General features: G+C 43.7%; 1 long non-coding RNA gene across 2 annotated transcripts; it reads left to right on the plus strand.

Annotated features, from left to right (window-relative positions):
• The first annotated feature begins 287 nt into the window (after positions 1-287).
• LOC133628584 (uncharacterized) lies at positions 288-25,560 on the plus strand. 2 transcript variants are annotated; one of them, XR_009820762.1, is made up of 3 exons: positions 288-747; positions 8,779-9,006; positions 24,463-25,560. It is a non-coding gene; the product is annotated as an uncharacterized LOC133628584 (long non-coding RNA). The 2 variants fall into 2 exon arrangements; XR_009820761.1 differs by lacking the exon at positions 24,463-25,560 and adding an exon at positions 12,536-16,014.
• Positions 25,561-25,807: the final 247 nt, after the last annotated feature.

Below are 25,807 nucleotides of genomic sequence, written 5' to 3' on the forward strand. Positions count from 1 at the left end.
AAAGGAGTGGAAAAGATAACAAGCACTGAGGACAACGCATAACTTCCTGTTTACTCTAAATTGCCTCCAAGTAGCAGGAAGCAAGGACGGTGGAAGAGCAAAGCAAACCACTGAAGAGAGATTCCCCCTCCCCCCTTAATCTTTAATCGCTAATAGGATGTGACGTCAGGATATCGGTGAGCACGATGCCCACGGGAAACAGATATGCTGATGTGACCACACCCCCTCTTCTCTCCTCCCTCTCACTCGGGTTTCGGCCTGGCGGTTATTATCCATTAGAACAATCAGCCACCGCTACAGGTTCTCTTTCTCTGCTCGCTCCGATGTAGAGTGATTTTACATCCATGGATAGTCCATTGCCATACTCCTGCCACTTTGTTGGAGACCGGGTGCACCCTCGCACGCCTTTAACGAGGAGTTAATACGTCCCTCCCAACCTTCTTTTCTTTTCTTTCCCCCTTGCGAAAACAGACCCCCCTCCTCTCCGGCCCAGAGCAGCTGCCCGTCATACAGAAGGCCCTGCCTCTTCCGGGTCTCTTCGGCTGAGACACTGCTTCCTCCTCTCTCGCTTGCTCTCTCTCTTTTGTGAGTTATAGCAACTGTTGCCTTGTGAATTAAGCGCCATAGTCACCGTAGTCCTGGTGACCGTTACTCATCAACAATTGCTCTGCCGCAGCTTTCCATCTCCTTCATCATCACTTACAATAGCCACCGCCATCAAGAACAACAGAGCTTTCCACGGTTCAGGTGAATATAACTGTTCTGTACGATCTTGCAATCCCGCCTTTCTATCCCTTTCTTCTTCTCCTCCTCCTCCTCCTCCTCCTCCTCCTCCTCCTCCTCCTCCCCCCCCTCCCCCTCTACCCCCTTACCTTCTCCCTCCTTGCAGTATCTGGGCTGGAACTGCTCTTTTTGAGCTTCATTATTGATTGAAGGGGAGGGGAGAGGGAGAAGCCTCGAGCGCTTTCTGTTCCTTAGCCTTTTCTTCCCTCCCATTTTACAATATGGGAAGAGACATAATTTCCAAAGGGGAAAAATATGATGTAAATTGCCCTGTGGTTGTTTATTATGAAGATTTTTTTTTTTTTTAATTGGAAGTTATTTGACATGCTGCAGTACTTGTAATATTCTAAAGTATCTTGTATATCGATAGGGAAGGCCGGTGGGTTACATAGCAGAGGGATTAAAGATCCTTTAAAATTGTCTTGAAGGTGTGATTAGTAGTTAATAGCAGAGATGGAAGGGCCAATTGGTAGTATATAAAATCCTTCCGTGCAATTAGCTGTTGGTTCCATAAACCAAGCTATCTGGTTGTAAGTTCAGTTTAATGTTGTAGGTTTAATGTTATGGCTGTACTTCTGAATTCCCAACTTTCTGTTCTCATCAACTAACATTTTAATTTTATTTTAAAACCATACTTGCTTTACATGGGATATTTGATTGTAGTATTTTTCATGCACTGATTCAGAGCCTTTTTGAATTCTTCAACTCAAATAACTTGTAGAATTTAACCTGCTAGTATAGAAACCAGTGTTTTCCATAAACTCAAAGGAGTTATGCATATTTAGAGCACATGACACCGTGTGTTTATCTTACTTTCTTAGAAACACATTCGTTTCTGAAGAGCTAAAGAAGTTTTTAATATCTAGTTCCATAGGAATAAGAACCATCTACCTGGGTATGCTTTCTTAATTAAGGTGGTCCAATCATGCCATGTTGTTGATCCAAATAGTTTCCTGGTGTCATTCAGTTTCTGTATCAAGTAGTATTATCTCAGTAGATGTTCTAAAATAGTTTCATAGTCTATTAACCCTAGCTTATACTGTGTTAGGAAGTGCACTTCTTCTTACAAAAGCATACACACTATCTTTCTTATCAACATAATGTCTTTCTGCTACCTAATGAAAGTGATATGTAGAAAAACAATGACAGAACATATTCATTGTGTGTTTTAACCTCTTTTAAAATTAAAAGAAAAACATTCATAATGTGTGACTATCTGGTTCTTCACAACCCCTTAGCCAGTGGGTTTTTTTTCATTCTTAACATATATCCCATGTGTATTTCCTGTATGATTGCTTTACTTGCTTTTATTCTGGTTTCTCTTAGTGCTATGATGAAATGTTTAGTTGCCTCTTACACCCATACTTATATGGCACAAACTAGGATTATTTTTATCTTCAGTGATTCCTTTTTGTTTTATTACATTATCGGTCCTTTTGAATGAAACCTAATTTTGAGCTACCTATAAAGTAATATTGTATTAGGGAAATAATTATTCACTTTTTAGAATTACTGTTAGCTAACATACAGATACAAGCCTGTGAAATGAAAGGCAAAATGCTAGATTTTTAAGGGGATATTTGGAATTCAGATAATGGGGGAAGCTAAAGAACTTTGGATTATTTTGCTCATTTTGTTTCTAGATAAGAAGTTAAACTAAATGTCAGTCTTTAAATCTTTTTCTTGTGTTAACATTTTCTTTGCTTTTTCAATTTATGTTTTAGTCCTACTTTGTTTTTTTGTTATTGCTGATGATTGTGTTTGTTCATGTACATTTTATAATTGTTTTCTGTATTTGCTGGCATTTGGTTTCAGTCTTTATTAATCTCTTCAATGTGGTTACTTTTTGCTGAATTGTTTCCTATCCACTGTTCTTTTCTTTTACTTGTTTTACTTTGCTTCCACATGGTTTAATGTTTCACAGTTTACTTGAGGTAGTGGGATGTGGCAAGGCTGGGAAGGATTGTATGTCAGACATCTCTGAGTTGCAGGGATAGCCTACAGTTACTCTTTTGTTAATACATTTTATTTTGGAGTGTAAACACTATCTACTTCATCTCAATATACACGAAATTGTCATTTAAAATTTATTTTGAAGAAGACTTCTTTGGCCAATTGCAAATGACTAGAAAGAACACTTAATCGGCAGTTCAGGATCTATTTTTCACAGCAGCAACCTGAAGATTGGTCTAAGCTTCTTAAAACCTCCTGTGAAAATAATCACGTGGAGGAATTTGCCTTTTTGTCAAGTAGGAGAATCTGAGGAAGTTTCTAAGCTATTTTTTTTAGATAATTTAGGAATAATCTGTGTGCTCAGTTGACATCTGCTTAGGTTTCTGCAGAATGTATTAAAGCCTGCCCCCTTTTTTACTGTAGTAGTGCTTCTGTGCCTGCACTGCCTTTTAGCGAGATCTTGACCTGCTTGAGAGTTGGGCAGAGAGGAACTTCATGAGGTTCAACAAGGACAAGTGCAGAGTCCGGCACCTGGGGAGGAACAGCCCCATGCGCCAGTACAGGCTGGGGATTGACCTGCTGGAGAGCAGCTCTGCAGAGAGGGACCTGGGAGTTGTAGATAATAAACTAAACATGAGCCAGCAATGTGGCCTGTTGTAGGCGCCCGGAAGATCTTGGATTATAATGCAAGAGGTGGAGGGTTCAGAAGAGGCGGGCACAGGGTGGAGTGAAAGGAGGTGCTTGTGTTAGCAGATAAAAGCGCATGGCGCAAGCAATTAGTTGGACTAAAGCATCATCCATACTGAGTATGCAGTGATCTTGTCCCCTCAGCGGTCGGTGGGCTGAGTGATCCATGCGGGCAGCCTGGTGATGTTTCCGGTAGCAGTAACAGTGGCCAAGAAGGCCAATGGCATTCTGGGATGCATCAAGAAGAGTGTGGCCAGCAAGTCGAGGGAGGTTCTCCTCCCCCTCTCCTCTGCCCTGATGAGACCTCATCTGGAGTACTGTGTCCAGTGTTGGGCTCCCCAGCTCAAGAGGGACAGGGAACTTCTGGAGACAGTCCAGCGCAGGGCCACCAAGATGATCAGAGGACAGGAGCATCTTTCTTATGGGGAAAGGCTGTGGGGTCTTGGACTGTTCAGCCTGGAGAAGAGGAGACTGATGGGGGACCTCATTAATACTTACAAATTTTTGAAAGGCGTGTGTCAAGAGGATGGGGCAACACTTTTTTCTGTAGTTTCCAGTGAAACGGCTAAGGGTAATGGAGAAAAGCTGGAACACAAAAAGTTCCTCTTAAACATAAGGAAAAACTTCTTTACTGGAAGGGTAAGGGAGCACTGGAAGAGGCTGCCCAGGGAAGTTGTGGAGTCTTCTTCTCTGGAGGTTTTCAAAACCCGCCTGGACGCATTCCTGTGTGACCTGATCTAGGTGGATCTGCTTGAGCAGGAGAGTTGGCCTAGGTGATCTTTAGAGGTCCCTTCCAACCCCTACCGTTCTATGGAAAGTGCAGGAGATCATAGAATGGTTTGGGTTGGAAGGGACCTGAAAGATCATCTAGTTCCAACCACCCTGCAGGGATACTTTCCACTAGACTAGGTTGCTCAAAGCCACATCCAACCTGGCCTTGAACACTTCCAGGGATGGGACATCCATGGCTTCTCTGGGTAACCTATTCCAGTGCCTCAGCCACCCTGATAAAGCAACTTCTCTTTATGTTTTGTCTTATCCTAATGTGGGGGGGGGAGGAAGTTTTGATTTTGCTTTAGAGAAGATACTGCAAACTTATGAGTTCTGGAGAAAAACCAAAGTACCAGTCAGAAAACAGTTCTCCTTCATGAATGCTCTTTTAGGAAGAAATTTGTTCCCCTCCCCCGGACTTCTTGCCTTCAAAACAGTCTTCATTTTATTACTCTTTTTTGAGATCCACGTAGAAAACCTCAACTAAGTAGTAGGAAATGTTTTGAGGTGCACAAACTGGTTATTGTATAGACTATCTCTCTTAGCCTTTCCAATAACTTTCAAGGCATCTTTTTATTCTTGTGTTCCTAAGGAAATAGTTTCTGTGATACTGCCCTCCATCTTATTTGAAAGAGGGGTGGGGGTTTCAAAAACACAGGTTTCATGGGAATAATTATATGAGGAAAGGTAAGACTAAATTTATGCTACTGTTGAAGAAAATGCAGTCAGTGCTCAGGTGTGTTATATTCCATTTGGCAATAGACATCTGGCCAAGCAGCAAGTATCCGCACCTTATACTCTGTTGTAATATGGGATATATTTAAAGAGCGAGAGGCATAAGCCAGATTTCTTACAGATGTCTTTAATCATACTACTATAGAACAACTTACAGGAGAAAAGCCGTGTTGTTCTCTTCTGTGTGTTGTTTCTTATCCCTTCTCCAGTGGATTCGCTAAAATGTTATTGAAAACACTGATCCTGTAGAGGTACTTGTAGAATTGTAGAATCATAGAATAGTTTTGGTTGGAAAAGATCTTTAAGATCGTCAAGTCCAACCACTGTCCTAACACTGCCAAGCCTTCCACTAAACCATCTCCCTAGAGATCTAATTTGGTTTGCAGCATCTTTATGATTGTGTTTGCCTGGTTTTACTCATTATTTTCAATTAAAAAAAAAAGTCTTAAAATCAACTTGCAAATCCATTGGGTGTATATAAATATAAAAAGTAAATATGAAGCATCATGCTGGCATTTTTAAGATGTTTTCTTAGGTGGTTAATTTATGGTCCAAAATATAGAGCTTGATATACTGTTCTTTGGGACAGTAAAATAAAGCATCTCTACAGAGCATGTTGTGCAGCTGTTTCAGCTGTTGTAATATTAACTTTGTGTTTTCTTGGTGTTTAGTATTTTTAATTGTCCTTCTAAATGACAAATCAGAGGAAAACTTTCTTGTTTGCTTTCAGTTAGAATACAGTGAAGCAAATTGGTCAGAAATGTATAAGGAGGCCTACAGGTTTATTAATGCTTCTTAACCTGAAAGCACCACATACCTTTTAGGTTGCTCAGCAACTGATGCCTGGCAGCAGTAGTAGATTGAATTTTGAAGAGCGACCATGGTGGATGTAATAATAAAGCAAGAGTACAAACAGTTGTCATGTTTTTCTTTTCATAATAAACTACTTTGAATTTAAGGAACTTTTTGTCCCTCAAAAATTAGAAGCCCCTTGTAAAACAAAAGCAATTCAGAATGCTTCTGGTACCAAAAGTAGTAAAGCTGTTTGTTTAGAATGAGAGTGGCTGTTGTGTGGGGTTGGTTTTTTTTGATTGGTTTATCTGTTTCTAATTTCCTTTTTTTTTTTTTTTTTTTCTTTTTAGCATAGTACTATGAGACAAGACAGAAAATAATGAATCATTAAATGGAGCAAAGTTAGACATATGATGCTTGCTTAAAGTGATTTGTAAATTTTAACTTCTCTTGTAAATTAATCCGTTCTAAGACTTCCTAAAAGTCACCAGCTAAACAGGTAAACAAATAAATGGTTTTGAAGGAATACAAATTATTTTACTTTGGGATATAAGTCAAACTAATGGATTTAGAAAGAGATCTCCCCTGAAGAGGTTATTCCATAACTGCCTGTTGTAGGGGTTTTTGTATCTACGTGAGTCATAGAATCATTTTGGTTGGAAAAGACCTTTAAGATCATCAAGTCCAAGCTTGCAGTATCAACTAATCTCACTTAGTCAATTTTTGTGTTTCAGTGTATACATGGTCAGTGGTTTATTATTTTGTTGTTGTTGTCTTCTCTTGGTTCAGCTAGCAAATAGTCTAACTAATATTATTTCCAACTTTTTTGGAGATGAATGTTGGATATAAAATCCTATATTGATAGTCATTTTCCCCATGTTTAGCAAATAAAATAAAAATAAAATCTTCTTGTAAAGATTTGTATAGAACTGGCTGATGGACAAATTTACTCTTTCATACCAGTCTGTCAGTGTTTTACCTTTTCAAATCCTTTGTGTTAAAGGTATGAAAAAGGTAGGAAATATGTAGGCAGGTAGGTGATGTGGAGATGGAATGAAACACAGGGATTATCTCACAAATAGTAAAATGCATTACTTAGTACAACTACATTCAAGCTGAAAATTTCTCACCTGGCTGACTTAATAACTAGAACACTGAGCTTTATTTAAAAAAAAAACCAAACCACTAGTAAAATCTGAATCTAAATTTGATTAATACCTCTGTTCATTTATTGTGTCTACTTTTAGAACAGTGTAGTTCAGCTAAAGGTCAAAAACGAAAATAAAAAGCCCAATTTAGTTCTTTGTGAAGTATTATATTTCATTAAAATAGCACTATTTTTCCTGAACAGCAGAGATCTGTCTAACAGTTTAATACATACAGTTTCAATTAATAAAAGCAGTAGTTCTACCTTCATAGCGTAGAACAAGAACGTTGTATGGCAATATAATCTACTTTAATGTTACTCGTTTGACTTGGGATGTTTTAGTGTTGCATTCTGAAAAAAAATCTTTGTTAAATGGGTCTCTTGAGTCAGACTATATGGATAGTACCTTCCAGCTCAAGTAGTCCGTTTCAGAATGTGTTCTTCTGTGACATCACTAACATTAGAATTCTCACTGCAAAGCATATTAGTAGGTGAATATAATCAGTAAAACAAATGCTTATATTGTAATAATACTATTTATGTGGCATGTTTTTCTAAACTGGGGACTTAAAAAGCAATTGAAAAGCATATTTTAAGCACATATTTAGGTTTTTCTATCTTTAGGGAAGTTGTTAAGCAAGAACTTAGTTTAAAGTATGCAAAGTCAGTTAATTTATGGAGAGTTAAACACTTTGTATGAACAACCTTCTGAATTAGTATGATTTTTGGTGGGAGATATAGGACAAAACATGGCTTTGAGATGGGACCCTTGCTCCTTGATTGAAGGTGCTCATCTGCAGGGCAGAGGTTTTTTTTCTTTTTCTCTCAATTGATCATGGATATCGTATATAGAATATATAATATATTGGGGCAGCACTTTTTTCTGTTATCTCCAGTGACAGGACAAGGGGTAATGGACATAAGCTGGAACACAAAAAGTTCCATATAAACATAAGGAAAAACCCCTTACTGTAAGGGTGACAGAGCACTGGAACAGGCTGCCCAGGGAGGGTGTTGAGTCTCCTTCTATGGAGATTTTCAAAATCTGCCTATACGCATTTGTGTGTGACCTGATCTAGGTGGATCTGCTTTAACAGGGGCAGTTGGACTAGATGATCTCTAGAGGTCCCTTCCGACCCCTATCATTCTACGATTCTATGGATATAGCTACAAGCTAAAGACCACTGCTGAGAACACAGAACAACTCAAATGAGGGAAATACACAGCATGATTCTAATGCTTTTGTGAATAGCAACAATAATTTATGATCATTTATACAATTAAAACCCAACAAGTTTAACAAAAAAAAAAAAAAGGAACAATATTGTAACTTGAAGGAAACTGGCTAAAGCTACATTTTTCCACTCTATAGAGTTTGTAAACTAACTTCTGGACTTGAAGCTTGCATTCAAATGATCACTCAGCCCACCGACCGCTGAGGGGACAAGATCACTGCATACTCAGTATGGATGATGCTTTAGTCCAACTAATTGCTTGCGCCATGCGCTTTTATCTGCTAACACAAGCACCTCCTTTCACTCCACCCTGTGCCCGCCTCTTCTGTACCCTCCACCTCTTGCATTATAACCCAAGATCTTCTGGGCGCCTACAACAGGCCACATTGCTGGCTCATGTTTAGTTTATTATCTACAACTCCCAGGTCCCTCTCTGCAGAGCTGCTCTCCAGCAGGTCAACCCCCAGCCTGTACTGGTGCATGGGGTTATTCCTCCCCAGGTGCCGGACTCTGCACTTGTCCTTGTTGAACCTCATGAGGGTTCCTCTCTGCCCAACTCTCAGGCCGGTCGAGGTCTTGCTGAATGGCAGCACAGCCTTCTGGTGAATCAGCCAGTCCTCCCAGTTTGGTGTCATCAGCGAACTTGCTGAGGGTACACTCTGTCCCCTCATCCAGGTCGTTGATGAAGATGTTGATCAAGACCGGCCCCAGAGCTGATCCCTGTGGAACTCCGCTGGCCACAAGCCTCCAACTCGATTCTGTGCCGTTGATCACCACCCTCTGGGTTCCGTCATTCAGGCAGTTCTCAATCCACCTCACCGTCCACTCATCCGATCCACACTGGCTGAGCTTTCTGATGAGGATGTTATGGGAGACGGTGTCAAAAGCCTTGCTGAAGCCAAGGTAGGTTACATCCACTGCTCTCCCCTCATCTAGGCAGCTGGATTATGCCCTCATAGAAGGCTATCAGGTTGGTCAAATGGGATTTCCCCTCGGTGAATCCATGTTGATTCCCCCTGATAACCATCTTTTCCTTCACATGTTTAGTGACTGCGTTCAGGATGAGTTGTTCCATCACCTTTCCAGGGATAGAGCTGAGACTGTGTGGTGGTTTAGCCCGGTGTCCACCAAGTCATAATATCACTCCCCCTCCTAAACTGATCAGGAGAGAGAAAGAAATTTAACCAACGGCTTGTGAGCGGAGATAAGGATGGAGAGCATCACGGGCAAAACAGACTCAACTCGGGGAGAAAAAGGTTTGATTTATTAAAGGAATAATAAGAGCAGGGAGATGAGAAATTAAACCGCGTCTTAAAACACCTCCCCCCACCCCTCCCTCTTCCTGGGCCGCCCCTTCCTTGCCCCCCAGCGGCGCAGGGGATGGGGGTTGCGGTCAGTTCATTACAGATGGACTTTGGCGCTGCTTCTTCTCAGAGGGAGGCCTCATCACACTTTGCACTGCTACAGTGTGGGGTCCCTTCCCCACAGGAGACAGTCCCTCACAAACTTCTCCAGCGTGGGTCCTTCCCATGGGCCTACAGTTCCTCACAAACTGCTCCGGCATGGGGCCTCCCACGGGGGCAGCTCCTCACACGCTGCCCCAACGTGGGTCATCCACAGGGAGAACAATCCTTCGGGTACCAACTGCTCCAGCACGAGTTCCCTCACAGGATCACAAGTCCTGAGAGCAAACCTGCTCTGGCGTGGGCTCCTCTCCATGGTCCTTGCTACAGGTCACAGGGGAGTCTTTCTTTCAGGGCCTAAGCTCCCTCCTCCCCCTCCTTCTCCACTGACCTAGGTGTCTGTGGAGATGTTTTCACGTTCTCACTCCCTGTTGTTGCTGCAGTTTTGCAGCTGTGCGACATCTTCTTCCATTTCTCAAATTCGTTATTCACAGCGGTGAATCGATCACTAATTGACTGGGCCTGTGTCAGATGTGGGGTCCAGCTTAGAACTGACTGGTCCTAACCCTATGAGCTACAGGCTCATATGAGCTACAAGCTTCTGACAAGTCTTTGTTTAAAGAAGCCACCCCTGTAGCCCCCCTGCTACCAAAAAACCTGGCCCAGGCAAAACCACTACAGGCTGGCAGGCCTGTAGTTTCCCGGGTTGTCCTTCTTGCCCTTTTTGAAGACTGGAGTGACATTGGCCTTTCCCCAGTCCTCGGGAACCTTGCCTGTCCTCCATGATTGTTCAAAAATGATGTAGTTGCTAAGCCGCTCTCCATCAGCCAGTTCCCTCAGCACTCTCAGATGCATCCCATCCAGATTCATTAACTTATGAGTGTTGAGCTTGGGCAACAAGTCTTTAACCTCTTCCTCTTCCACCCAGGGCAAGTCCTCTGTTGTCCAGGCCATCCTACTATCCTTGCTGGACTGGGCTTCCCGAGGGCCAACCTTGGCTGTAAAGACTGAAGCAAAGAAAGCATTCAGTACTTCGGCCTTCTCTGCATCCTCCGTCACCAGGACACCCTCTGTGTTCAGCAGCGGGCCCACATTCCCCCTAATCTTCCTTTTGCTGCTGACGTACCTAAAAAACCCCTTCTTAGTTTTGTTAACTTTCCTGGCTAGGTTTAATTCTAAAAGGGCTTTAGCTGTCCTGGTTGCACCCCTGCATGCTCTGGCAAAGTTCCCAAGAAATCAGGCCCTGTTCCCACCTCTCATAGATGGCTGCTTTCTCCCTGAGTTGTCCCAGAAGATCTTTGCTCATCCATGGAGGCCTCCTGCCTCCTTTTCCTGCTTTCCTACATGTGGGGACACACTGATACTGGGCTTCAAGGAAGTGGCGCTTAAAGATCAACCAGCTCTCTTGGGCACTTCTGCCATCTAGGATCATATCCCATGAGATCTGTCCAAGCAGGTCTTTGAAGAGGCCAAAGTCAGCTCGCCTGCTTTGTGTCCTGCCTCTTCCACACAGGATCTTGAACTCTATCATCTCATGGTTGCTGCAGCCGAGGTTGCCTCCAACCTTCACATCCCCAACCAGACCCTCCTTAATTGTTAGCACAAGGTCCATCAGCACACCCCTCCTCGTTGGTTCCTCAATCGCTTGTGACAGGAAGTTGTCATCTGTAGGAACCTCCTGGACTGTGTGTGCTTGGCTGTGTGGCTTTGCCAGCAAATATCGGGGAGGTTGAAGTCCCGCGTGAGAACCAGGGATTGTGACTGTGAGGCAGCTCTCAACTGTTCGTAAAAGGCCTCATCCACTTCCTCCTCCTGATCAGGTGGCCCGTAGCAAACTCCTACAAGAGTATCACCTACCTTACCCTGCCCCTTACTTTTCACCCACAAGCACTCCACATGCCCCTCATCCCCACCCAGGCAGAGCTCAATGCACATTCATTGCTCCCTCACATGGAGAGCAACTCCACCTCCTCACCTTGTTAGCCTGTCTTTCCTGAACAATCCATAGCCCTCCATGGCCGTGTTTCAGTCATGAGAGCTGTCCCACCACGTCTCTGTGACCGCAGTGAGGTCGTAGCCCCACATCCGCACCCACATCTCCAGTTCCTCCTGCTTATTCCAGGCTGCGTGCATTGGTGTAGAGGCAACGCAGGGGCTTACTCAAACACACAGGTTTCCCTGGACAGATGCAGGAGGATCCTCCCCGGTTTGGCTCTCCCTCAGGGTGGACAGTCTTCTGCATCTCAACACGGTGTGCGGATGAGGGGCACTTATCATTGCATTCCCTGCCCTGCCCTCTTTCCCTGCTAGAGAGGATAGCTTGTTCTATGTTACTTCTTTCCCTCCACCCCCCAAGTCCTTCAGTTTAAAGTTGGCTAGCCTATTCCCAAATATTCTAGTGCCCTTATGGGAGAGATGAATTCCATCCTGTCCTATCAAGTTATAGTCCCCAAAGAAGAATCAGTTGTCATAAAAACCGAAACCTTCCTGCCGGCACCAGCCTCTTAGCCAGGAGTTAACTTGGCTGATTTTTTTCATTGATGACTTCCCTTTTACCTCTGGTGGACAGGATGGAAGAGAAAATAACCTGTGCCCCCCTACCCTTCACTTGCTCCCCCAAGGTTTTAAAATCCTTTTTGATTCTGGAGATATCGTGTCTCATTACATCATGGAAGAGGAGTAGGGGATAGTAGCCCACGTCCCTGACGAGACGTGGCACTCTCTGAAGCCACATCATGGATCTTGGCTCCCGGCAGGCAGCACACCTCTCGTTACTCCTTGTGTGAACGACAGATGGGTCTCTCGGTGCCTCTTATCAATGAGTCACCCACAACGAGCACCTGTCGTTTCTTTTTATGGCACCCATTACCTGTTGCTGGTGGAGCAGCTGATGGTGAATTGTTTGCTGGGATTTCCCCTTCTGGAGCTTGCTCGTCTAAGTCCCCCGTCGCCACTGCCTCATACTTATTTGTAATTGGCACTCTGAAAGAGGGGTTATGAAGACGAGCCCTACTTTTTTATGTTACCAGGGTCCAAGGCGTATCGGATTCACTGGAGGCCTGTACCTGATTGTGGAAGCCTCTGTCGATCTCCACCTCCATCCCTCTGATACTACAGAGCTACTAACGGTTTCATGCAGCTCTTTCACCTGACGCTGGAGCTCTTGAACTTGAGGGCACCTATGACACGTACTTACCTCAGCAGCATAGGTCCCTAAACATCCTAGACACCCCCTGCTCTCCACCTGGACTGAAGCATCCTTGCTGACCGACTCTGGGTGGATGCATCGATCTTCACCAGGGTATTCTCCATCTGAGTCTTGGCTTTAGCCCTCAGGCGAGTGCCCACCATCTTGTTAGCTTGGGGCAGGAGCACTTCTCCAACTTGCGGCTCTATGTGGGCTGAGGGATCGTTCCTTGCCCATCCTCCCTGCTCGCCCTGCCTGTGCAAACTGCCATGCCACACCTGGGTGCCGCGCCACGTCCTGCTTGCCGCGCTCCCTGGAGAATGTTTAAATCCCCCACGGCTGCTGCGGCTCTGCCTCCACGCAAGACCGTCCCCGTCGCGAGAGCTGCCGGCTCCTGGTGGGTCTCCTCGCTTCTCCTTCACTCCCCGTGCTCCAGGAACCCCCGGATTACCTCAATTGGCCGCCCAGCTGCAAATAAACGAGCTTTGCCACCGCTGTGTGTCCCAACGATTAAAAAGGATGGGAAGAGAGATGGTAGTTAATGAGGATTTATTAGATACTGTAGGACGTGAGCATGATGTAAATGGTATGGAATAAAGGTTGGAGATTGTGCTGGTTTTGGCTGGGATAGAATTATTTTTCTTCATAGTGGATTGTATGGTGCTATGTTTTGGATTTGTGCCCAAAACAGTGTTCACAACACGCTGTTTCAGTTATGTTCAGCAATAACTTCCATGGTGTGAAGGCCTAATCTGCTTCTCACACTGTTCTGCCAGCGATTAGGCTGGGGATGGACAAGAAGTTGGGAGAGGACACCACCAGGCCAGCTGACCCCAACTGACCAAAGGGATATTCCATACCATATGACATCATACTCAGTAATAAAAGCTAGGGGAAAGGAGGAGGGAGGGGGTGACGTTCTGAATGATGAAGTAAATGTTCTGTGTGATGAAGCCCTGCTTTGCTTAACATCTGCCTGCTGATGGAAAGTAGTGAATGAATTCCTTGTTTTGCTTTGCTTGTGAGTGCAGCTTTTGCTTGACCTATTAAACTGTCATTAAACCTGGGAGTGAGTGAGCGGCTATTTGGTGCTTAGCTGCCTACTGGGATTAAACCACGACAGTACGTTTGAACTTATTTCAAAATAAGTAATATTTCGAAATTTAGATCAGACTACTGTTTTTAGTATCTTTGAGAACTTCACTTGTTGTAAAAATATAATGCATCGGGTAATCATAGAATGGTAGGGGTTGGAAGGCACCTCTAGAGACCATCTAGTCCAAGACCCTTCTAAAGTAGGTCCACCTAGATCGGGTTGCACAGGAACGCAAGTTTTGAAAACCTCTAGAGAAGGAGACTCCACAACCTGCCTGAGCAGCATCTTCCAGTGCTTTGTCATCCTTACAGTAAAGAAGATTTCCTTGTTTAAGTGGAGCTTTTTGTGTTTCAGCTTTTGTCCATTACCCCTAGTCCCATCACTGAAAAAAGTGTGACGTACACCTATTAAATACTCGTAAGTATTAATGTGATTCCCCCCTCAGTCTCCTCTTCTCCAGACTGAACAGTCCCAGATCCCACAGCCTTTCCTCATAAGAAAGATGCTCCAGTCCCCTGATCATCTTGATATATATAATCATATATATATATGATACATATACATTATGTATGTACATTAAGGTACACAATATAGCTCAAGTAGAACAGAAAGTTAGCTTTTTTTAAAAAGATCTACAATCAATACTCAATATAGAGGAAGTCCATACAGCTTCTTAGCTAGTGCATTTAGACTCTTCTCTTTCACCGTGTGAAATGCTGGAATAGAAGGAATACTGAAAACAAATAGCAAAGACTGTTGTGTACAGCTTAGAATACAGAGAAATGGAAATTACAACTAAACAAAGGCCTGTAACAGATCCAGCGCTAGTGACCTTTGGCTCTTGTAGTGGTTTTGTGTGGCCAGCTTTTGGTAGCGGGGGGCTACAGGGGTGGCTTCTTTAAACAAAGAGCTGCCAGAAGCTTCCCCTGTATCTGATAGGGCCAATGCCAGTGGGCCCTAAGATGGACCTGCTGCTGACCAAGGCCTGGCCGATTAGTGATTGAGGTAACGCCTCTGTGAATAACGTATCTGAGAAGGGGAAGAAGTTGCTGCGCAGCAGCAGAAGGGAGTGAGAATGTGAAAACAACATCTCCACAGACACCAAGGTCAGTGGAGAAGGAGGGGGAGGAGGTGCCTCAACACTGCAAGAGAGATTCCTCTGTGACCTGTGATGAAGATCATGGTGAGGCAGGCTGTCCCCCTGCAGTCCATGGAGGTCTGCGGTGGAGCAGAGATCCACTCGCAGACTGTGGAGGATCCCGTGCCAGGGCAGGTAGATGGCCCAAAGGAGGCTGTGACTCCGTGGGAAGTCCACACTGGAGCATGCTCCTGGCAGGACCTGGGAGTCCATGCAGAGAGGAGCCCATTCTGGAGCAAATTTGCTGTCAGGACTTGTGATCCTGTGGGGAATCCATTCTGGAGCAGTCTCTTCCTGAAGGACACTTTTCCACGTTGGGCCAGTGTGTGTGAAGAGCTGCCCCCGTGGGAAGGACCCATGCTGGAGCAGTTCATGAAGAACTATCTCCTATGGGAGGTACTCCCCACTGTAGCAGTGGGAAGTGTGAGGAGGCCTCCCCCTGAGAAGAAGCAGCGCCAAAGTCCACCTGTGATGAACTGTTTGTTAACCCCCATCCCCTATGCCGCTGGCAGGGGAGGAGGGAGAGTCCTGGGAAGAAGGAGGGGTGAGGGGAGGTGTTTTAAGATTCGGTTTTATTTCTCATTTTCCCTGCTCTATTTTGAGTGTTCATTAATAAATCAACCCATTTCTCCCCAAGTTGAGTGTATTTTGCCTGTGACGCTAATTGCTGAGTGATCTCCCCGTCCTTATCTCGACGTGTGAGCCTCTTGTTATATTTCTCTCTCCCTTGTCCAGTTTAGGACGGGGAGTGATAGGACGATTTGGTGGGTACCTGGCACCTAGCCAGGGCTAAACCTCCACAGCTCCACAGAGAAGCCACGAGAATGCCTCCAATGGGGAATGCCAGGCTGTATATTGAATTACTTTCTTCTTTTCATGTTGGCGTGTGTTTAACTTGGCACATTTTTTTGTGTTTTTAGAAAGCTTTGGGCCTTTGAAAATTTTCTAGCATTCTCTGGCTTCAGTTCTTTTTAAAAAAGGGGTGGGGTTTCAAAAAAGTGCATTCTTAAATGATTCCAGCAATTCAGCTTGGTAGGATTAAATCCAGCATCAGTTTTCATATTAAGTATTTGCACTTATTTCAAGTTAAAGGAAGTCCAACAAACCCAAGCAACAGAACAGTAGAGTTGCTGTGTACAGGATCAAAAACGAAACACGTTGACACATTTTGACAAAGCTTTCTTTTTGCCAACGTTCTCTCCGTCCCTACCCTAGATGACTGTTTGATGAATGCCTGGAGACTGGCTGTTTTCTTCTCCAACATACGTGTCTATGCACATACACATACTTAGCAGTCTTATGGAGAGAAAGATTTATAGCATTCATCCTGAACATCAGAATGGAATTTGAGTACGAGTGACAGGTCCCAGTTGCAGTCACGGTTGAAACAGAGATGTCGGATATTTCTAGTCTGCAACAATCATTTATCTGTAATACCAGAATGAGTTGAAAAAGCTTGATGGAAAACATCAAACCCTGTCTAGCCCACCGATGTGGGGAATCAAGCCATCGTTGAAAGGAGGGACTATATTACAAGAACCGCCATGCTGTATGCTCTTCACAGAATCACAGAATGGTAGGGGTTGGAAGGGACCTCTAGAGATCATCTAAGTCCAACCCCCCCTGCTAAAGCAGGTTCACCTAGATGAGGTCGTGCAGGAACGTGTCCAGGCAGGTTTTGAAAACCTCCAGAGAAGGAGACTCCACAACTTCCCTGGGCAACCTCTTCCAGTGCTCCCTCACCCTTACCGTAAAGGAGTTTTTCCTTCTGTTTAAGTGGAACATTTTGTGTTCCATCTTAGGCCTATTGCCCCTAGTCCTGTCACTGGAGACAGCAAATAAAAGTTCCTCCCTATCTTCTTAACATACATCTTTTAAATACTGTGGTAGTTTGAGCCTGGCTGGATGCCAGGTGCCCACCACACCGCTCTATCCCCCACCTCCTCAGCAAGCCAGGGAAGGGGAGAAAAATAAGATGGGAGTCCCGTGGGTTGAGATAAAAGCAGTTTAATAAAGAAGCAGCAAAGCCGCGTGCGCGGGCGGGAAGCAAAGCAAAAGCAGATAAAGCCGTTACTCTCTACTTCCCATCAGCGGCGATGTCCAGCCACCTCCTGAGAAGCAGGGCTTCGGTACGCGTAGCGGTTGCTTTTGGAAGGCCAGAAATGAATCTTGCCTCCCCTTCCTGCTCCTCTCCCCCAGTTTATATTACTGAGCTGACGTCATATGGTATGGAATATCTCCTTGGTCAGCCTGGGTCAGCTGTCCTGACCATGGTCCCTCCCAAGATCGTGCCCACCCACAGCTATTGGTGAAGGTGGGGGAAGGAATGCTGGAGGGACAGCCCTGATGCTGTGTGAGCAGTAGTCATAATATTGATATCCACAGTAAGCACAGCACTGCAAGAGCTGCTGTGGAAAATCACTACCATCCCCGACCCACTACAGTCTCCACCCCTTATTCCATACCATTTATGTCATGCTCAGACAAACTGTCTTAACAACCCATATACATTCTTATATACTCTCATTAACCAGTACCCCCACTCTTCAACAGACAAACATCATTCTTGTATTCCCTCTTGCATCTTGCATCAAACAAACAAACAACATTCTTATATCTTTCGTCCTCTGTAGATGTTCACTGGAGCAGGCCATAACTTCTGTCTTATCCATCAAGATGGGTATCCAGGCCAGGGGAAACAGTATGTTCAGTGTTGGGCACCAGCACCGTCTTGGTTTGTCCAGTTGTCCGGTTTTTCTTGCGAAGTTCATCTACAACAGATAACTCACATAACAGGTTCTTTTTCCCCCAAGGTTAAGTCTCCTTGAGGTACACATCGAGTTTCCCCATCCTTTCTCATCACCCACCAAGTACACCCAGGCCCCTGAGCAAAGACAATCCCACAAATGGGTTTGCCCTTTCCCATGGGAGGTGCAACCCATACTGCCTTCCCCAGCCATTTCCCTGCGTGCACTACAGGGACCTTATCTCCTCCCACAGTATGTAGTGGTTTTGTTTGGGCAGGACCAGGACGGTTAGTTGAACCTCTGCTGTTAACCAGCCAAGTGGCTTCTGCTAAATTTTTATCCCACTGCTTCCATGCCCCATTGCCCAGTGCTCTCAACATGGTCTTTAGTAATCCGTTATATCTTTCAATCTTTCCAGAGGCTTGTGCGTGATAGGGGATGTGGTATATCCACTCAATGCCATGTTTCTTTGCCCAGGAGTTTATGAGATTATTTAAAAAATTAGTTCCATTATCTGATTCAATTCTTTCTGGAGTGCCGTGCCACCACAAAACTTGCCTTTTAAGACCCAAGACAGTATTTCGGGCAGTGGCATGGTTTACAGGGCATGTTTCCAACCAACCGGTAGTTGCTTCCACCATGGTGAGTATATAACGCTTGCCTTGGTGTGTTCGTGGTAGCGGTCCAACATAGTCAATTTGCCAGGCCTCACCATATTGAAAACCCAGCCATCGGCCTCTGTTCCAGGGAGACTTGATTTGTGTGGCTCGCTTGATTGCAGCACGTTTCACATTCGTGGGTGACCTGTGTAATGGCTTCCATGGTCAAGTCCACCCCTCGATCACGAGCCCATCTATATGTTGCATCTCTTCCCAGATGTCCTGATGTTTCATGGGTCCATCGAGCTATAAATAGCTCACTTTTACGCTCCCAGTCTAGGTCTACCTGAGCTACTTCAATTTTGGCAGCTTTGTTTACCTGTTGGTTGTTCCATTGTTCTTCATTGGCACGGCTTTTTGGCACGTGAGCATCTACATGACGTACTTTCAGAGTCATGTTTTCCACCCGAGCAGCAATGTCTTGCCATAATGCAGCAGCCCAGATGGGTTTACCCTTGCGCTGCTAGTTGGTCTTCTTCCATTGCTGTAGCCATCCCCATAGAGCATTAGCCACCATCCAGGAGTCAGTATAAAGATAGAGTACTGGCCACTTCTCTCGTTCTGCAATCTTTAGAGCTAGTTGGATGGCTTTCAGTTCAGCAAACTGACTTGACTCGCCTTCTCCTTCAGTGGCCTCAACAACTCGTCGTGTGGGACTCCACACAGCAGCTTTCCACTTACGATGATTTCCTACCACGCGGCAGGATCCATCAGTAAACAAAGCATAATGCCTCTCATCTTCTGATAGTTCATTATATGGTGGTGCCTCTTGGGCACGAGCTACTTCCTCAGGCAATGCTCCAAAATCTCTGCCTTCTGGCCAGTCCATGATCTTTTCCAGGATTCCTGGGTGATTAGATTTCCCCAGCCGAGATCGTTGTGTAATCAGCGCCAGCCACTTACTCCATGTAGCACTGGTTTTCCCTTTGAACATCCAGTGTAACACAGGCAGACGTGGTGCCAAGAGGAGATGAGCTTCTGTGCCAATGACTTCTGAAGCAGCTCGAAGTCCCTCATATGCTGCTAGTATTTCTTTTTCAGTTGGGGTGTAGTGGGCTTCTGATCCTCGATATCCTCGGCTCCAAAACCCTAATGGTCGACCTCGGGTTTCTCCAGATGTTTTCTGCCAGAGGTGAGACCATGCTCTCCAGCGGCAGTGTAGAGGATGTTCTGCACATCTGGTCCTGTCCGGATGGGCCCAAGGGCGACTGCACGAGCTATTTCCTGTTTAATTTGTTGAAAAGCTTGTTGTTGCTCAAGGCCCCACTCAAAACAGTTCTTCTTTCTGGTTACTCTAAAGAGAGGGCTCACAAGCTGACTATAACCTGGGATATGCGTCCTCCAGAATCCCACAAGGCCCAGGAAAGCTTGTGTTTCTTTCTTATTAGTTGGTTGAGACATAGTCGCTATTTTGTTCACAACATCCATAGGCACATGCCGACGCCCATCTTGCCATTTTATGCCCCAAAACTGTCTCTCTTGTGCAGGTCCCTTTACTGTGTTTCTTTTTACAGCAAAACCAGCTTTTAGGAGAATCTGAATTATTCTTTTCCCTTTCTCAAACACTTCTTCTGCCTTGTTGCCCCATACAATTATGTCATCAATGTACTGTAAATGTACAGTAGGAGAGGGCAGAGGAGAGGGGGAGGAGAACCTCCCTCAACACACTGGACATACTCTTCTTGATGCATCCCAGGATGCCATTGGCCTTCTTGGCCACAAGGGCACAGTGCTGGCTCATGTTTAGTTTATTGTCAACCTGAACTCCCTGGTCCCTCTCTGCAGAGCTGCTCTCCGGCAGGTCAACCCCCAGTCTGTACTGGTGCATGGAGTTGTTCCTCCCGAGGTGCAGGACTCTGCACTTGCCCTTGTTGAACCTCATGAGGTTCCTCTCTGCCCAACTCTCAGGCTGGTTGAGATCCCGCTGAATGGCTCAGCGGGGCAGGGCATGGAAATTTCAGTCTTTTCCTGATGGCTTCTGCCGCTTGTCTCTCCTCAAGGCAGACAGAGTCCTCGCTGGTTCTCCCTGCTCCAGCACGGGGCCCCTCACGCTGGGGGACCTGCTGGGGGATGGGTCCTGCATGGATCCATCCGGCATGCATTCGTCCCTCCTGTGTGGGTCTGTGTGGCCCGCAGGCACTCCAGCATGGCCAGTGCCATGGCTGCCTCCCCACACAGTCTCCTGCCCATCCAGGCGCATTCAGCCATAGCTGCTGGTGGCTCTCAGTCCTATCATTGCCTTATGTGGGTTGCGTGGGTACCACCTGCATTCTCACCGTGGGTTGCAGAGGGGTCTCCAGTCTGACAGTCATCTTTCCTTCCTCCTTCTCTGGGGTCCACATGGTCACTTCCATCTTGTACCACTCCTCTATCTCTTCCAGCTGCAGATTTCCCTTCTTAAATAGTGATGGCAGAGGTGCCAGATTGGCCCAGCTGGGCTGGAGTTGAGTCCACCTCAGACCCTGGTGATGTTTCAAGAACTGCTAACTGGGACAGCACTGCAGCCTCCTCTTCCTGGTACCAATCAAAAATGTCTCCACATAAACCTGTGACTTAAGGGTAGGAGGAGGATATGAGAAATGTTGATTCTATATAATATAGAGGAATTATTTCCAAATATAGTCATTCTATGGTTTTGACTTCAAGCATTATCAAACAATGCAAGAAAAAAAGTTTTAAAATTCATTGTGAAAACATATTGGTTGTATCTTTTTTTTAGCACTGTGGCCTAGGTTTGTTGTGATATACTACACCTGTATTGCATTTTTAGTACAATTCACCTTTTCCCATTGTGGAGATTATGTCTCACTGTTCAATAGATAGAATTGTATCACCATGGAAAGGTAAATCCTAAATATAGTGCAAAAACATTATTTGGTATATTTTAACCCTATTTTCCTGTTCATATCCCTCCCTTATTTTTGGGATCTTTCTCATAAAAGCCTGCTTAAAAATACTTGCTTCCTCCTGTGGAAGACGGTTTTAAGAAGTTTAGAGGAATTAACTTGATTTTAGTTGTTTTCTGATCACAGAGAGGGATGGTGGACTGAGATGTACGCTTCCTAGTTAGAGAAGATGACAATTGCAGTACGTATTTGAGGGTTTGGATGAATGGGTCATAGAAGTTGCATGGCAGACATCCCTGACGTATTCAAACAATACTTTCGTTAAACTGGTTCTCATAATGAAATAGTCTTATCCCCCAGTGGCAGTTATAGAATATTAGTCAAAAAAAGCGCCCCAAACCAACAAAGTTCTGCACAACCATTAGAGGTTATAGCATGAAATACTTGAGGTTGATTTAGGTTTATTTCATAGAGTGGTTTGGGTTGGAAGGGACCTTTAAAGGTCATCTAGTCCAACCTTCCTGCAATGAGCATCTTCAACTAGATCAGATTGCTCAGAGCCTGGCCCAACCTGACCTTGAATGTTTCCAGGGATGGGGCATATACAACCTCTTCTGGGCAACCTGTTCCAGTGTTTCACCATCCTCATCGTAAACAAGTTCTTCCTTATGTCTAGTCTGAATCTACCCTCTTTTAGTTTAAAAACATTACCCCTTCTCCTGTTGCCACAGGCCCTGGTAAAAGCCTGTCCCCATCTCTCTTATAAGCCCCCTTTAAGTATTGAAAGAAAGAAGAAACATGTCAGCTGAAATGCCAAGAAATATGAGAGTCCTATTGGTATTCATGACCATTGTTTTCTGACCTATATCTGTGAAATCTCAAATACTATTGGAAATTGTTGTTGTTATTGATCTCTGAAATGTCACATCGATCTTTGTCCAAGCTCATTCTTATTCTGTTGCTCTCTGGCAGGTTCTCAAAAGCGCTTCTTGAACCAACTTTTTCCAGAGTTTTTCTTTTATCTATGTAACACTTGATTATATCATTACAATCAATACAATCTCTCTAAATAACCTTGGTGAAACATTTACTATCTTTACTAATGTATTGTGAGAGAACGTATTTTAAAAAAATACCTATTTTTCATTAATGATGGCTATGCTATTATATTTCAGTTCTCATATCAAGTTTTAGTAATTTAACCAAAGCAGTTCCCTTCCTTCTGTTCTTTTGTTCCAGATGCTTGATGATTGAATCCTTGATGTCAGTTACACAAATGTTGCATTTATTATCTCCATTTATTATCTCCATCCAGTTTTCCAGCCAGATTAGAGATAGTTCTTGGATTATCTGTAATTTTTCTGGCTTCTCAACAATAGTAATTCTTTACTCTCTATTATTTTTCATTCTATTCACCTCTTTACCTGATTTTATTTACTTAAAATCAGGAGTGGAGATTACAGGAATCTTTCCGAACCTTCTTTCCTCACCTCTTAGATTAGAGCTGTTAAGAATGTTAGACTAAATAATACAATGTTGTTTTTCACATCTTTGGTGAAAAGAGTCCACTCTCAATGAACTGATGGTAATGATCAAATGTCCTAGAAACTAGATCATAGAACCATTCCTGAAGCTATTAATTTACCAAGCTTTTGGCTTTCCTTTGTACAAATGAAAAAAATTCTGGGTTCACTTCTGTATCCACCTGTTAGCCTAGAACAGTGGCCTCCAAATTTTTGATCACACACTCCTATGAGTACAAAAGTTTTTGAGCATGCACCCCCACTATGCGTGTATTTATTTATTTAGAAATCATATAAATGTATTACTGTGCTAAAATATTATGTACAACATAAAACATACACAAAAAAGGATGAAAGATGACCAATATTTTTAAAATACTTTTATTTTATATATTAATGGTACAAAAAACCCTTTTTGTGCTTGCTAAAAAATATTATGAATTATTTTTAGTGAGAGCAATGTGATTGAATCTTCACTATTTTAAAAAAATCTTGGTTTAACACTTTGTGATACAGCAATTCAAGTTCTGTCTCTAAGATCAGTTTATGTCAATACTTGGTTTTAATGGCTGCCATAGCTGGAAAAGATGCCTCACAAAGATACATGGATCCATTCAAAATTGTGAAAAACTTTTATTATCGCCTGTAACATGCTCTTTATGGTTGAGAAAACTATATTAGGGTGGCTTGATCAATTTGACATTTCATTGTAAAAATTGTGTGTATATTTAAAAAGCTAATCGCATATGTTCTGAATAATCATAAGAAATCTTTTCAAAATCTAGAATACAGAAGAAAATGAATGTGCTTTTGTTCTGAGCTAATAAATAAAATAAATTCAAATCCAACATTTCTTGTAAGTTTTGGGTTTGGGTCAGGTTAAAAAATTCAAAATGCCTGAAATCTGAATCCGGTTTCAATATAGCTGATTGTGATTCAAGATCGGTAGAAATTTCAGGAGAAAAGATTATTTCACCAGGTGTTATCATATTAGAGACTTTTATCTTTGCATTATCTTCAAACTGCAGTCATCCTACAAATACATGCATCTGGGTTTACATACATACAGCAGAGAGTTTGGCTGCTCCCCAGGGTCAACCCACCATAGCCCTTTTTTGGTGCCTACTGTGGGGATCAAGTTAATGACAGTTTTAATCTGATCATGCTATAACTGTTGTAGTTGTTAATTGGCAGGCTTCTCTGCAGATGTAGTGGGTTTATGTGGCCAGGTTGTGGTACCAGGAGGCTGCAGGGGTGGCTTCTTTAAAAAAAAAAGAGCTGCTAGAATCATCTCCTGTATCTGATAGGGCCAGTGCCAGTTGGCTCTGAGATGGACCCGCTGCTGACTAAGGCTGAGCCAATTACCCCACATCAGGTTACTAAATCCAAACTAATATTAGATGAAGTAGCTGGAGCAACAGTGTATGTATTACTGAAAGATGATACTCCTGTTTTCCTCTTTTATCACAGACTGGCTTGTTGTGCTCTTTAGTCTGTGCTACAAACACATACACTGTATATATTTCTGCAAGATCAGTATGGCAATATTTAACTCTGTCTCCACTGTAACTAATTAATCTGCCATTTACGTTGATTCATTTTCTGGAATGATACATGGCACTGCAGCCTCTGGGGAAAAGCTTGTGTGTATACCAAGTCATGGTTGAGCTGTTTTGCAAACACGGAGGTGCTGAAATAAATTAAAACTGTTAATGGTCCTGGTTACACAGCTCAAAATATACAACTGTTTTTTTTTACAGCAATGGAGGATTTGACATAAGATGGGTATTCCGTATACTCCCACAGGATAGGCAATAGTCGAACGTGCACATGCTACATTGAAAACCCCGATTTTAGAACAAAGAAGGGGGAATTCTTTGGACACACCACATAATCAGCTAGCAATGGCTTTATATACTCTTAATTTTTTAAACATAAATAGTTTTGTCCTGACAGCTGTGCAACACCATTTCAGCACTACAACGGACTTTATTGCTAACTTGTGGGTTCTGTACAAGGATCCTGAAGGAGACTCAGCCTTGTAAAGAGACAGTAGATCTGTTGGTGTGGGGGAAGGGTATGCTTGTGTTTTATCGCTCACAGATCCTCAGTGGATACCAACAAGGAAAGTTAAGCCATATAATGAGCTGGAAGAATCAACCTTTCAACCCAAAAACACTGACGATACGGGAATCAATGCGCAGGCAACAGATTCCTAGGAACTCGGCAACTGTGCCTGTCACTTGGGGAAGTCTTGAAACAACTACAACAGAATGCAGAGAATACGATGGCATGGGTAGGAGCGATGCCAATGCTGGAAAATACCTTTTTCTTTTTTCTTTTTTCTTTTTTTTACCTATCTGGCCCTTATTTCAACCAACTCTGAAGTAAGCATAAGTTTGCTATTTTTATTTTGGCCAAAAGCAACTGGTCACATATATTGGGCACACGTCATCAACCCACCATTTTTGCCTTGGTGGGATCCCAAGATACCAGTAGCCAGTAATAACACACAGTAGACTGGAGGAGCTTGGCTTCCTCCTTGGGATGCAGAGAATCAGTCATATCATAGTATAACATTGTATGTGGAACCAATGATAGTACCATTGATCATGAGGTCACCATCTGTGCAACTCATCCTTATATTTTGTTGGCTAGAACTCGGGCACAATTAAGCAATAGTGTTGATCAATCTCAGATTACCATCACAGATAGAAATGCTGAGACCTGAGCAACAGACCCCGAACCAAAGTTGACCTATAGATTAACCTCCCAATCAAATGTTATATAAGTAGCTCATCATTAGTGAAATATGAATAAAGTTTCCAATTATTAGTGAAAGATATAGCTAAAATGTTTATAAGAATGTATTATTTGATGTGTCTATTTCTGTATGTACAGATTTTGGTGTTTGAGGCAGAGAAATCAGATGTTTAGCCTTGGTTGGTAGTACATGAAAAAGAACTAAATAGATAAGGAAACTCCCTTGGTTCCTCCTGGGGCCCTGGCCAAGTGATCACCAACTGACCAGAGGGCAAAGATTTTGAAATATCGCCAGAGAAGGAAGTAACACTGATGAGCAAAAGCAGACATACGGGGGGGAAA

This window comes from Colius striatus, chromosome W (genome assembly GCF_028858725.1).
Source record: "Colius striatus isolate bColStr4 chromosome W, bColStr4.1.hap1, whole genome shotgun sequence".
Taxonomy (NCBI): Eukaryota; Metazoa; Chordata; class Aves; order Coliiformes; family Coliidae; genus Colius; species Colius striatus.